This window comes from Electrophorus electricus, chromosome 13 (assembly GCF_041902795.1).
Source record: "Electrophorus electricus isolate QZ-2024a chromosome 13, ASM4190279v1, whole genome shotgun sequence".
NCBI lineage: Eukaryota > Metazoa > Chordata > Actinopteri > Gymnotiformes > Gymnotidae > Electrophorus > Electrophorus electricus.
Window position 1 is genome coordinate 23,614,133 of NC_137509.1, and position 12,491 is coordinate 23,626,623.

Sequence of the window (12,491 nt, forward strand, 5' to 3'; positions counted from 1 at the left end):
CTCAAATGTGAAGTGCAGTGATTAATAAAAAAAACTATCTGTTAGCACCTGGGAATAGCAGATGCTGTAAGTTTTTTTGCATCACTTTCATTTACTCTCCAACTCACATGCCTGAATGTGAAGTGCAGTGATTCATCAAAAACTATCAGTTAGCACCTTGGACTACGAGATGCTGTAAGCTTCTCTTGAATCACTTTAATTTACTGTCAAGATGACATGCTAGGATGTGAAATGTAGTGATTAACTAAAAAAACTATCTGTTAGCACCTGGGAATAGCAGATGCTGTAAATTTTTGTTGCATCACTTTACTTTAATCTGCAACTGACAAGCTTGTATGTGAAGTGTACAGATTAAATAGAAATATTTTAGTACCAGGGAATAGCAGGTGCTGTAAGATTGTATTGCATCCCTTTAATTTATGTTCAAGCTATCATGTTCAAATTTGAAGTGCAGTGAATAATTAACTCAAACTATCTGTTAGCACCTGGGAATAGCAGATGCTGTAAGTTTTTTTTGCATCACTTTCATTTACTCTCCAACTCACATGCCTGAATGTGAAGTGCAGTGATTCATCACAAAACTGTCTGTTAGTGCCTCCGTATACCAGATGTTGTAAGCTTTTATTGCATCATTTAATTTACATTCAAGATAACATTCTAGAATGTCAAGTGCAGGGATTAATAAAAAAAATTGTCAGATTGGTCTTTGATCATATTTGCTATGATTAGGCAATTTAAGTAAGTGTTTAAGGCTTACCGCCACACCAGCTTGAGAACGCCCAATCTCATCTGACTTTGGAAACTAAGCAAGTTTGGGCCTGGATAGTACTGAGGTGGGACCCTACCTAGGAATACCAGGTGCTGTAAGCTTTTCTTGCATCACTTTAATTTGCTAACATGCTCAAATGTGAAGTGCAGTGATTAATAAAAAAAACTATCTGTTAGCACCTGGGAATAGCCGATGCTGTAAGTTTTTTTTGCATCACTTTCATTTACTCTCCAACTCACATGCTTGAATGTGAAGTGCAGTGATTCCTCAAAAATCTATCTGTTAGCACCTTGGACTACGAGATGCTGTAAGCTTCTCTTGCATCATTTAATTTACATTCAAGATAACATTCTAGAATGTCAAGTGCAGGGATTAATAAAAAAAAATTGTCAGATTGGTCTTTGATCATATTTGCTATGATAAGGCAATTTGAGTAAGTGTTTAAGACTTACGGCCACACCAGCTTCAGAACGTCTAATCTCATCTGACCTTGGAAGCTAAGCAAGTTTGGGCCTGGATAGTACTGAGGTGGGACCCTACCTAGGAATACCAGGTGCTGTAAGCTTTTCTTGCATCACTTTAATTTACTTTCAATCTGACATGCTCAAATGTGAAGTGCAGTGATTAATAAAAAAAACTATCTGTTAGCACCTGGGAATAGCCGATGCTGTAAGTTTTTTTTGCATCACTTTCATTTACTCTCCAACTCACATGCCTGAATGTGAAGTGCAGTGATTCATCAAAAACTATCTGTTAGCACCTTGGACTACGAGATGCTGTAAGCTTCTCTTGAATCACTTTAATTTACTGTCAAGATGACATGCTAGGATGTGAAATGTAGTGATTAATTAAAAAAACTATCTGTTAGCACCTGGGAATAGCAGATGCTGTAAATTTTTGTTGCATCACTTTACTTTAATCTGCAACTGACAAGCTTGTATGTGAAGTGTACAGATTAAATAGAAATATTTTAGTACCAGGGAATAGCAGGTGCTGTAAGATTGTATTGCATCCCTTTAATTTATGTTCAAGCTATCATGTTCAAATTTGAAGTGCAGTGAATAATTAACTCAAACTATCTGTTAGCACCTGGGAATAGCAGATGCTGTAAGTTTTTTTTGCATCACTTTCATTTACTCTCCAACTCACATGCCTGAATGTGAAGTGCAGTGATTCATCAAAAAACTGTCTGTTAGTGCCTCCGTATACCAGATGTTGTAAGCTTTTATTGCATCATTTAATTTACATTCAAGATAACATTCTAGAATGTCAAGTGCAGGGATTAATAAAAAAAAATTGTCAGATTGGTCTTTGATCATATTTGCTATGATAAGGCAATTTGAGTAAGTGTTTAAGACTTACGGCCACACCAGCTTCAGAACGCCTAATCTCATCTGACCTTGGAAGCTAAGCAAGTTTGGGCCTGGATAGTACTGAGGTGGGACCCTATCTAGGAATACCAGGTGCTGTAAGCTTTTCTTGCATCACTTTAATTTACTTTCAATCTGACATGCTCAAATGTGAAGTGCAGTGATTAATAAAAAAAACTATCTGTTAGCACCTGGGAATAGCCGATGCTGTAAGTTTTTTTTGCATCACTTTCATTTACTCTCCAACTCACATGCCTGAATGTGAAGTGCAGTGATTCATCAAAAAACTGTCTGTTAGTGCCTCCGTATACCAGATGTTGTAAGCTTTTATTGCATCATTTAATTTACATTCAAGATAACATTCTAGAATGTCAAGTGCAGGGATTAATAAAAAAAATTGTCAGATTGGTCTTTGATCATATTTGCTATGATTAGGCAATTTGAGTAAGTGTTTAAGGCTTACGGCCACACCAGCTTGAGAAGGCCCAATCTCATCTGACCTTGGAAGCTAAGCAAGTTTGGGCCTGGATAGTACTGAGGTGGGACCCTACCTAGGAATACCAGGTGATGTAAGCTTTTCTTGCATCACTTTAATTTACTTTCAAGCTGACATGCTCAAATGTGAAGTGCAGTGATTAATAAAAAAAACTATCTGTTAGCACCTGGGAATAGCAGATGCTGTAAGTTTTTTTGCATCACTTTCATTTACTCTCCAACTCACATGCCTGAATGTGAAGTGCAGTGATTCATCAAAAACTATCTGTTAGCACCTTGGACTACGAGATGCTGTAAGCTTCTCTTGAATCACTTTAATTTACTGTCAAGATGACATGCTAGGATGTGAAATGTAGTGATTAATTAAAAAAACTATCTGTTAGCACCTGGGAATAGCAGATGCTGTAAATTTTTGTTGCATCACTTTACTTTAATCTGCAACTGACAAGCTTGTATGTGAAGTGTACAGATTAAATAGAAATATTTTAGTACCAGGGAATAGCAGGTGCTGTAAGATTGTATTGCATCCCTTTAATTTATGTCCAAGCTATCATGTTCAAATTTGAAGTGCAGTGAATAATTAACTCAAACTATCTGTTAGCACCTGGGAATAGCAGATGCTGTAAGTTTTTTTTGCATCACTTTCATTTACTCTCCAACTCACATGCCTGAATGTGAAGTGCAGTGATTCATCAAAAAACTGTCTGTTAGTGCCTCTGTATACCAGATGTTGTAAGCTTTTATTGCATCATTTAATTTACATTCAAGATAACATTCTAGAATGTCAAGTGCAGGATTTAATAAAAAAAAATTTCAGATTGGTCTTTGATCATATTTGCTATGATTAGGCAATTTGAGTAAGTATTTAACGCTTACGGCCACACCAGCTTGAGAACGCCCAATCTCATCTGACCTTGGAAACTAAGCAAGTTTGGGCCTGGATAGTACTGATGTGGGACCCTACCTAGGAATACCAGGTGCTGTAAGCTTTTCTTGCATCACTTTAATTTACTTTCAAGCTGACATGCTCAAATGTGAAGTGCAGTGATTAATAAAAAAAACTATCTGTTAGCACCTGGGAATAGCAGATGCTGTAAGTTTTTTTTGCATCACTTTCATTTACTCTCCAACTCACATGTTTAAATGTGAAGTGCAGTGATTCCTCAAAAATCTATCTGTTAGCACCTTGGACTACGAGATGGTGTAAGCTTCTCTTGCATCACTTTAATTTACTTTCAAGATGACATGCTAGGATGTGAAGTGCAATGATTAATTAAAAAAACTATCTGTTAGCACCTGGGAATAGCAGATGCTGTAAGTTTTTGTTGCATCACTTTACTTTAATCTGCAACTGACAAGCTTGTATGTGAAGTGTACAGATTAAATAGAAATCTTTTAGTACCAGGGAATAGCAGGTACTGTAAGATTGTATTGCATCCCTTTAATTTATGTTCAAGCTATCATGTTCAAATTTGAAGTGCAGTGAATAATTAACTCAAACTATCTGTTAGCACCTGGGAATAGCAGATGCTGTAAGTTTTTTTTGCATCACTTTCATTTACTCTCCAACTCACATGCCTGAATGTGAAGTGCAGTGATTCATCAAAAAACTGTCTGTTAGTGCCTCCGTATACCAGATGTTGTAAGCTTTTATTGCATCATTTAATTTACATTCAAGATAACATTCTAGAATGTCAAGTGCAGGGATTAATAAAAAAAATTGTCAGATTGGTCTTTGATCATATTTGCTATGATTAGGCAATTTGAGTAAGTGTTTAAGGCTTACGGCCACACCAGCTTGAGAAGGCCCAATCTCATCTGACCTTGGAAGCTAAGCAAGTTTGGGCCTGGATAGTACTGAGGTGGGACCCTACCTAGGAATACCAGGTGATGTAAGCTTTTCTTGCATCACTTTAATTTACTTTCAAGCTGACATGCTCAAATGTGAAGTGCAGTGATTAATAAAAAAAACTATCTGTTAGCACCTGGGAATAGCAGATGCTGTAAGTTTTTTTGCATCACTTTCATTAACTCTCCAACTCACATGCCTGAATGTGAAGTGCAGTGATTCATCAAAAACTATCTGTTAGCACCTTGGACTACGAGATGCTGTAAGCTTCTCTTGAATCACTTTAATTTACTGTCAAGATGACATGCTAGGATGTGAAATGTAGTGATTAATTAAAAAAACTATCTGTTAGCACCTGAGAATAGCAGATGCTGTAAATTTTTGTTGCATCACTTTACTTTAATCTGCAACTGACAAGCTTGTATGTGAAGTGTACAGATTAAATAGAAATATTTTAGTACCAGGGAATAGCAGGTGCTGTAAGATTGTATTGCATCCCTTTAATTTATGTCAAAGCTATCATGTTCAAATTTGAAGTGCAGTGAATAATTAACTCAAACTATCTGTTAGCACCTGGGAATAGCAGATGCTGTAAGTTTTTTTTGCATCACTTTCATTTACTCTCCAACTCACATGCCTGAATGTGAAGTGCAGTGATTCATCAAAAAACTGTCTGTTAGTGCCTCTGTATACCAGATGTTGTAAGCTTTTATTGCATCATTTAATTTACATTCAAGATAACATTCTAGAATGTCAAGTGCAGGATTTAATAAAAAAAAATTTCAGATTGGTCTTTGATCATATTTGCTATGATTAGGCAATTTGAGTAAGTATTTAACGCTTACGGCCACACCAGCTTGAGAACGCCCAATCTCATCTGACCTTGGAAACTAAGCAAGTTTGGGCCTGGATAGTACTGAGGTGGGACCCTACCTAGGAATACCAGGTGCTGTAAGCTTTTCTTGCATCACTTTAATTTACTTTCAAGCTGACATGCTCAAATGTGAAGTGCAGTGATTAATAAAAAAAACTATCTGTTAGCACCTGGGAATAGCAGATGCTGTAAGTTTTTTTTGCATCACTTTCATTTACTCTCCAACTCACATGTTTAAATGTGAAGTGCAGTGATTCCTCAAAAATCTATCTGTTAGCACCTTGGACTACGAGATGGTGTAAGCTTCTCTTGCATCACTTTAATTTACTTTCAAGATGACATGCTAGGATGTGAAGTGCAATGATTAATTAAAAAAACTATCTGTTAGCACCTGGGAATAGCAGATGCTGTAAGTTTTTGTTGCATCACTTTACTTTAATCTGCAACTGACAAGCTTGTATGTGAAGTGTACAGATTAAATAGAAATCTTTTAGTACCAGGGAATAGCAGGTACTGTAAGATTGTATTGCATCCCTTTAATTTATGTTCAAGCTATCATGTTCAAATTTGAAGTGCAGTGAATAATTAACTCAAACTATCTGTTAGCACCTGGGAATAGCAGATGCTGTAAGTTTTTTTTGCATCACTTTCATTTACTCTCCAACTCACATGCCTGAATGTGAAGTGCAGTGATTCATCAAAAAACTGTCTGTTAGTGCCTCCGTATACCAGATGTTGTAAGCTTTTATTGCATCATTTAATTTACATTCAAGATAACATTCTAGAATGTCAAGTGCAGGGATTAATAAAAAAAATTGTCAGATTGGTCTTTGATCATATTTGCTATGATTAGGCAATTTGAGTAAGTGTTTAAGGCTTACGGCCACACCAGCTTGAGAAGGCCCAATCTCATCTGACCTTGGAAGCTAAGCAAGTTTGGGCCTGGATAGTACTGAGGTGGGACCCTACCTAGGAATACCAGGTGATGTAAGCTTTTCTTGCATCACTTTAATTTACTTTCAAGCTGACATGCTCAAATGTGAAGTGCAGTGATTAATAAAAAAAACTATCTGTTAGCACCTGGGAATAGCAGATGCTGTAAGTTTTTTTGCATCACTTTCATTAACTCTCCAACTCACATGCCTGAATGTGAAGTGCAGTGATTCATCAAAAACTATCTGTTAGCACCTTGGACTACGAGATGCTGTAAGCTTCTCTTGAATCACTTTAATTTACTGTCAAGATGACATGCTAGGATGTGAAATGTAGTGATTAATTAAAAAAACTATCTGTTAGCACCTGGGAATAGCAGATGCTGTAAATTTTTGTTGCATCACTTTACTTTAATCTGCAACTGACAAGCTTGTATGTGAAGTGTACAGATTAAATAGAAATATTTTAGTACCAGGGAATAGCAGGTGCTGTAAGATTGTATTGCATCCCTTTAATTTATGTCCAAGCTATCATGTTCAAATTTGAAGTGCAGTGAATAATTAACTCAAACTATCTGTTAGCACCTGGGAATAGCAGATGCTGTAAGTTTTTTTTGCATCACTTTCATTTACTCTCCAACTCACATGCCTGAATGTGAAGTGCAGTGATTCATCAAAAAACTGTCTGTTAGTGCCTCCGTATACCAGATGTTGTAAGCTTTTATTGCATCATTTAATTTACATTCAAGATAACATTCTAGAATGTCAAGTGCAGGGATTAATAAAAAAAATTGTCAGATTGGTCTTTGATCATATTTGCTATGATTAGGCAATTTGAGTAAGTGTTTAAGGCTTACGGCCACACCAGCTTGAGAAGGCCCAATCTCATCTGACCTTGGAAGCTAAGCAAGTTTGGGCCTGGATAGTACTGAGGTGGGACCCTACCTAGGAATACCAGGTGATGTAAGCTTTTCTTGCATCACTTTAATTTACTTTCAAGCTGACATGCTCAAATGTGAAGTGCAGTGATTAATAAAAAAAACTATCTGTTAGCACCTGGGAATAGCAGATGCTGTAAGTTTTTTTGCATCACTTTCATTTACTCTCCAACTCACATGCCTGAATGTGAAGTGCAGTGATTCATCAAAAACTATCTGTTAGCACCTTGGACTACGAGATGCTGTAAGCTTCTCTTGAATCACTTTAATTTACTGTCAAGATGACATGCTAGGATGTGAAATGTAGTGATTAATTAAAAAAACTATCTGTTAGCACCTGGGAATAGCAGATGCTGTAAATTTTTGTTGCATCACTTTACTTTAATCTGCAACTGACAAGCTTGTATGTGAAGTGTACAGATTAAATAGAAATATTTTAGTACCAGGGAATAGCAGGTGCTGTAAGATTGTATTGCATCCCTTTAATTTATGTCAAAGCTATCATGTTCAAATTTGAAGTGCAGTGAATAATTAACTCAAACTATCTGTTAGCACCTGGGAATAGCAGATGCTGTAAGTTTTTTTTGCATCACTTTCATTTACTCTCCAACTCACATGCCTGAATGTGAAGTGCAGTGATTCATCAAAAAACTGTCTGTTAGTGCCTCCGTATACCAGATGTTGTAAGCTTTTATTGCATCATTTAATTTACATTCAAGATAACATTCTAGAATGTCAAGTGCAGGATTTAATAAAAAAAAATTTCAGATTGGTCTTTGATCATATTTGCTATGATTAGGCAATTTGAGTAAGTATTTAACGCTTACGGCCACACCATCTTGAGAACGCCCAATCTCATCTGACCTTGGAAACTAAGCAGGTTTGGGCCTGGATAGTACTGAGGTGGGACCCTACCTAGGAATACCAGGTGCTGTAAGCTTTTCTTGCATCACTTTAATTTACTTTCAAGCTGACATGCTCAAATGTGAAGTGCAGTGATTAATAAAAAAAACTATCTGTTAGCACCTGGGAATAGCAGATGCTGTAAGTTTTTTTTGCATCACTTTCATTTACTCTCCAACTCACATGTTTAAATGTGAAGTGCAGTGATTCATCAAAAAACTGTCTGTTAGTGCCTCCGTATACCAGATGTTGTAAGCTTTTATTGCATCATTTAATTTACATTCAAGATAACATTCTAGAATGTCAAGTGCAGGGATTAATAAAAAAAATTGTCAGATTGGTCTTTGATCATATTTGCTATGATTAGGCAATTTGAGTAAGTGTTTAAGGCTTACGGCCACACCAGCTTGAGAAGGCCCAATCTCATCTGACCTTGGAAGCTAAGCAAGTTTGGGCCTGGATAGTACTGAGGTGGGACCCTACCTAGGAATACCAGGTGATGTAAGCTTTTCTTGCATCACTTTAATTTACTTTCAAGCTGACATGCTCAAATGTGAAGTGCAGTGATTAATAAAAAAAACTATCTGTTAGCACCTGGGAATAGCAGATGCTGTAAGTTTTTTTGCATCACTTTCATTTACTCTCCAACTCACATGCCTGAATGTGAAGTGCAGTGATTCATCAAAAACTATCTGTTAGCACCTTGGACTACGAGATGCTGTAAGCTTCTCTTGCATCACTTTAATTTACTTTCAAGATGACATGCTAGGAAGTGAAGTGCAATGATTAATTAAAAAAACTATCTGTTAGCACCTGGGAATAGCAGATGCTGTAAGTTTTTGTTGCATCACTTTACTTTAATCTGCAACTGACAAGCTTGTATGTGAAGTGTACAGATTAAATAGAAATCTTTTAGTACCAGGGAATAGCAGGTACTGTAAGATTGTATTGCATCCCTTTAATTTATGTTCAAGCTATCATGTTCAAATTTGAAGTGCAGTGAATAATTAACTCAAACTATCTGTTAGCACCTGGGAATAGCAGATGCTGTAAGTTTTTTTTTGCATCACTTTCATTTACTCTCCAACTCACATGCCTGAATGTGAAGTGCAGTGATTCATCAAAAAACTGTCTGTTAGTGCCTCCGTATACCAGATGTTGTAAGCTTTTATTGCATCATTTAATTTACATTCAAGATAACATTCTAGAATGTCAAGTGCAGGGATTAATAAAAAAAATTGTCAGATTGGTCTTTGATCATATTTGCTATGATTAGGCAATTTGAGTAAGCGTGTAAGGCTTACGGCCACACCAGCTTGAGAACGCCCAATCTCATCTGACCTTGGAAGCTAAGCAAGTTTGGGCCTGGATAGTACTGAGGTGGGACCCTACCTAGGAATACCAGGTGCTGTAAGCTTTTCTTGCATCACATTAATTTACTTTCAAGCTGACATGCTCAAATGTGAAGTGCAGTGATTAATAAAAAAAACTATCTGTTAGCACCTGGGAATAGCAGATGCTGTAAGTTTTTTTTGCATCACTTTCATTTACTCTCCAACTCACATGCTTGAATGTGAAGTGCAGTGATTCCTCAAAAATCTATCTGTTAGCACCTTGGACTACGAGATGCTGTAAGCTTCTCTTGCATCACTTTAATTTACTTTCAAGATGACATGCTAGGATGTGAAGTGCAATGATTAATTAAAAAAACTATCTGTTAGCACCTGGGAATAGCAGATGCTGTAAGTTTTTGTTGCATCACTTTACTTTAATCTGCAACTGACAAGCTTGTATGTGAAGTGTACAGATTAAATAGAAATCTTTTAGTACCAGGGAATAGCAGGTACTGTAAGATTGTATTGCATCCCTTTAATTTATGTTCAAGCTATCATGTTCAAATTTGAAGTGCAGTGAATAATTAACTCAAACTATCTGTTAGCACCTGGGAATAGCAGATGCTGTAAGTTTTTTTTGCATCACTTTCATTTACTCTCCAACTCACATGCCTGAATGTGAAGTGCAGTGATTCATCAAAAAACTGTCTGTTAGTGCCTCCGTATACCAGATGTTGTAAGCTTTTATTGCATCATTTAATTTACATTCAAGATAACATTCTAGAATGTCAAGTGCAGGGATTAATAAAAGAAATTGTCAGATTGGTCTTTGATCATATTTGCTATGATTAGGCAATTTGAGTAAGTGTTGAAGGCTTACGGCCACACCAGCTTGAGAACGCCCAATCTCATCTGACCTTGGAAGCTAAGCAAGTTTGGGCCTGGATAGTACTGAGGTGGGAACCTACCTAGGAATACCAGGTGCTGTAAGCTTTTCTTGCATCACTTTAATTTACTTTCAAGCTGACATGCTCAAATGTGAAGTGCAGTGATTAATAAAAAAAACTATCTGTTAGCACCTTGGAATAGCAGATGCTGTAAGTTTTTTTTGCATCACTTTCATTTACTCTCCAACTCACATGCTTGAATGTGAAGTGCAGTGATTCCTCAAAAATCTATCTGTTAGCACCATGGACTACGAGATGCTGTAAGCTTCTCTTGCATCACTTTAATTTACTTTCAAGATGACATGCTAGGATGTGAAGTGCAGTGATTAATTAAAAAAACTATCTGTTAGCACCTGGGAATAGCAGATGCTGTAAGTTTTTGTTGCATCACTTTACTTTAATCTGCAACTGACAAGCTTGTATGTGAAGTGTACAGATTAAATAGAAATATTTTAGTACCAGGGAATAGCAGGTGCTGTAAGATTGTATTGCATCCCTTTAATTTATTTTCAAGCAATCATGTTCAAATTTGAAGTGCAGTGAATAATTAACTCAAACTATCTGTTAGCACCTGGGAATAGCAGATGCTGTAAGTTTTTTTTGCATCACTTTCATTTACTCTCCAACTCACATGCCTGAATGTGAAGTGCAGTGATTCATCAAAAAACTGTCTGTTAGTGCCTCTGTATACCAGATGTTGTAAGCTTTTATTGCATCATTTAATTTACATTCAAGATAACATTCTAGAATGTCAAGTGCAGGATTTAATAAAAAAAAATTGTCAGATTGGTCTTTGATCATATTAGCTATGATTAGGCAATTTGAGTAAGCTTCTAAGGCTTACGGCCACACCAGCTTGAGAACGCCCAATCTCATCTGACCTTGGAAGCTAAGCAAGTTTGGGCCTGGATAGTACTGAGGTGGGACCCTACCTAGGAATACCAGGTGCTGTAAGCTTTTCTTGCATCACTTTAATTTACTTTCAAGCTGACATGCTCAAATGTGAAGTGCAGTGATTAATAAAAAAAACTATCTGTTAGCACCTGGGAATAGCAGATGCTGTAAGTTTTTTTTGCATCACTTTCATTTACTCTCCAACTCACATGCTTGAATGTGAAGTGCAGTGATTCCTCAAAAATCTATCTGTTAGCACCTTGGACTACGAGATGCTGTAAGCTTCTCTTGCATCACTTTAATTTACTTTCAAGATGACATGCTAGGATGTGAAGTGCAATGATTAATTAAAAAAACTATCTGTTAGCACCTGGGAATAGCAGATGCTGTAAGTTTTTGTTGCATCACTTTACTTTAATCTGCAACTGACAAGCTTGTATGTGAAGTGTACAGATTAAATAGAAATCTTTTAGTACCAGGGAATAGCAGGTACTGTAAGATTGTATTGCATCCCTTTAATTTATGTTCAAGCTATCATGTTCAAATTTGAAGTGCAGTGAATAATTAACTCAAACTATCTGTTAGCACCTGGGAATAGCAGATGCTGTAAGTTTTTTTTGCATCACTTTCATTTACTCTCCAACTCACATGCCTGAATGTGAAGTGCAGTGATTCATCAAAAAACTGTCTGTTAGTGCCTCCGTATACCAGATGTTGTAAGCTTTTATTGCATCATTTAATTTACATTCAAGATAACATTCTAGAATGTCAAGTGCAGGGATTAATAAAAGAAATTGTCAGATTGGTCTTTGATCATATTTGCTATGATTAGGCAATTTGAGTAAGTGTTGAAGGCTTACGGCCACACCAGCTTGAGAACGCCCAATCTCATCTGATCTTGGAAGCTAAGCAAGTTTGGGCCTGGATAGTACTGAGGTGGGAACCTACCTAGGAATACCAGGTGCTGTAAGCTTTTCTTGCATCACTTTAATTTACTTTCAAGCTGACATGCTCAAATGTGAAGTGCAGTGATTAATAAAAAAAACTATCTGTTAGCACCTTGGAATAGCAGATGCTGTAAGTTTTTTTTGCATCACTTTCATTTACTCTCCAACTCACATGCTTGAATGTGAAGTGCAGTGATTCCTCAAAAATCTATCTGTTAGCACCATGGACTACGAGATGC

At 36.7% G+C, this 12,491-nt stretch overlaps 4 non-coding genes and 11 pseudogenes across 4 annotated transcripts; all 15 read left to right on the plus strand.

Annotated features, from left to right (window-relative positions):
• Positions 1-751: 751 nt before the first annotated feature.
• Positions 752-870, plus strand: LOC145643982 (5S ribosomal RNA; annotated as a pseudogene).
• A 345-nt stretch (positions 871-1,215) lies between these two features.
• Positions 1,216-1,334, plus strand: LOC145643961 (5S ribosomal RNA; annotated as a pseudogene).
• Positions 1,335-2,125: 791 nt separating this feature from the next.
• LOC145650725 (5S ribosomal RNA) lies at positions 2,126-2,244 on the plus strand (annotated as a pseudogene).
• Positions 2,245-2,596: 352 nt separating this feature from the next.
• Positions 2,597-2,715, plus strand: LOC145650559 (5S ribosomal RNA; annotated as a pseudogene).
• A 789-nt stretch (positions 2,716-3,504) lies between these two features.
• Positions 3,505-3,623, plus strand: LOC145649783 (5S ribosomal RNA; annotated as a pseudogene).
• Positions 3,624-4,414: 791 nt separating this feature from the next.
• LOC145650560 (5S ribosomal RNA) lies at positions 4,415-4,533 on the plus strand (annotated as a pseudogene).
• Positions 4,534-5,322: 789 nt separating this feature from the next.
• On the plus strand, positions 5,323-5,441 carry LOC145648725 (5S ribosomal RNA; annotated as a pseudogene).
• A 791-nt stretch (positions 5,442-6,232) lies between these two features.
• Positions 6,233-6,351, plus strand: LOC145650561 (5S ribosomal RNA; annotated as a pseudogene).
• Positions 6,352-7,140: 789 nt separating this feature from the next.
• On the plus strand, positions 7,141-7,259 carry LOC145650562 (5S ribosomal RNA; annotated as a pseudogene).
• Positions 7,260-8,048: 789 nt separating this feature from the next.
• Positions 8,049-8,167, plus strand: LOC145649887 (5S ribosomal RNA; annotated as a pseudogene).
• Positions 8,168-8,519: 352 nt separating this feature from the next.
• Positions 8,520-8,638, plus strand: LOC145650563 (5S ribosomal RNA; annotated as a pseudogene).
• Positions 8,639-9,428: 790 nt separating this feature from the next.
• LOC145643584 (5S ribosomal RNA) lies at positions 9,429-9,547 on the plus strand. Its single transcript, XR_014116054.1, has one exon. It is a non-coding gene; the product is annotated as a 5S ribosomal RNA (ribosomal RNA).
• Positions 9,548-10,338: 791 nt separating this feature from the next.
• LOC145644532 (5S ribosomal RNA) lies at positions 10,339-10,457 on the plus strand. The gene has a single exon (XR_014116117.1). It is a non-coding gene; the product is annotated as a 5S ribosomal RNA (ribosomal RNA).
• A 792-nt stretch (positions 10,458-11,249) lies between these two features.
• Positions 11,250-11,368, plus strand: LOC145643596 (5S ribosomal RNA). Its single transcript, XR_014116055.1, has one exon. It is a non-coding gene; the product is annotated as a 5S ribosomal RNA (ribosomal RNA).
• A 791-nt stretch (positions 11,369-12,159) lies between these two features.
• LOC145646726 (5S ribosomal RNA) lies at positions 12,160-12,278 on the plus strand. The gene has a single exon (XR_014116221.1). It is a non-coding gene; the product is annotated as a 5S ribosomal RNA (ribosomal RNA).
• Positions 12,279-12,491: the final 213 nt, after the last annotated feature.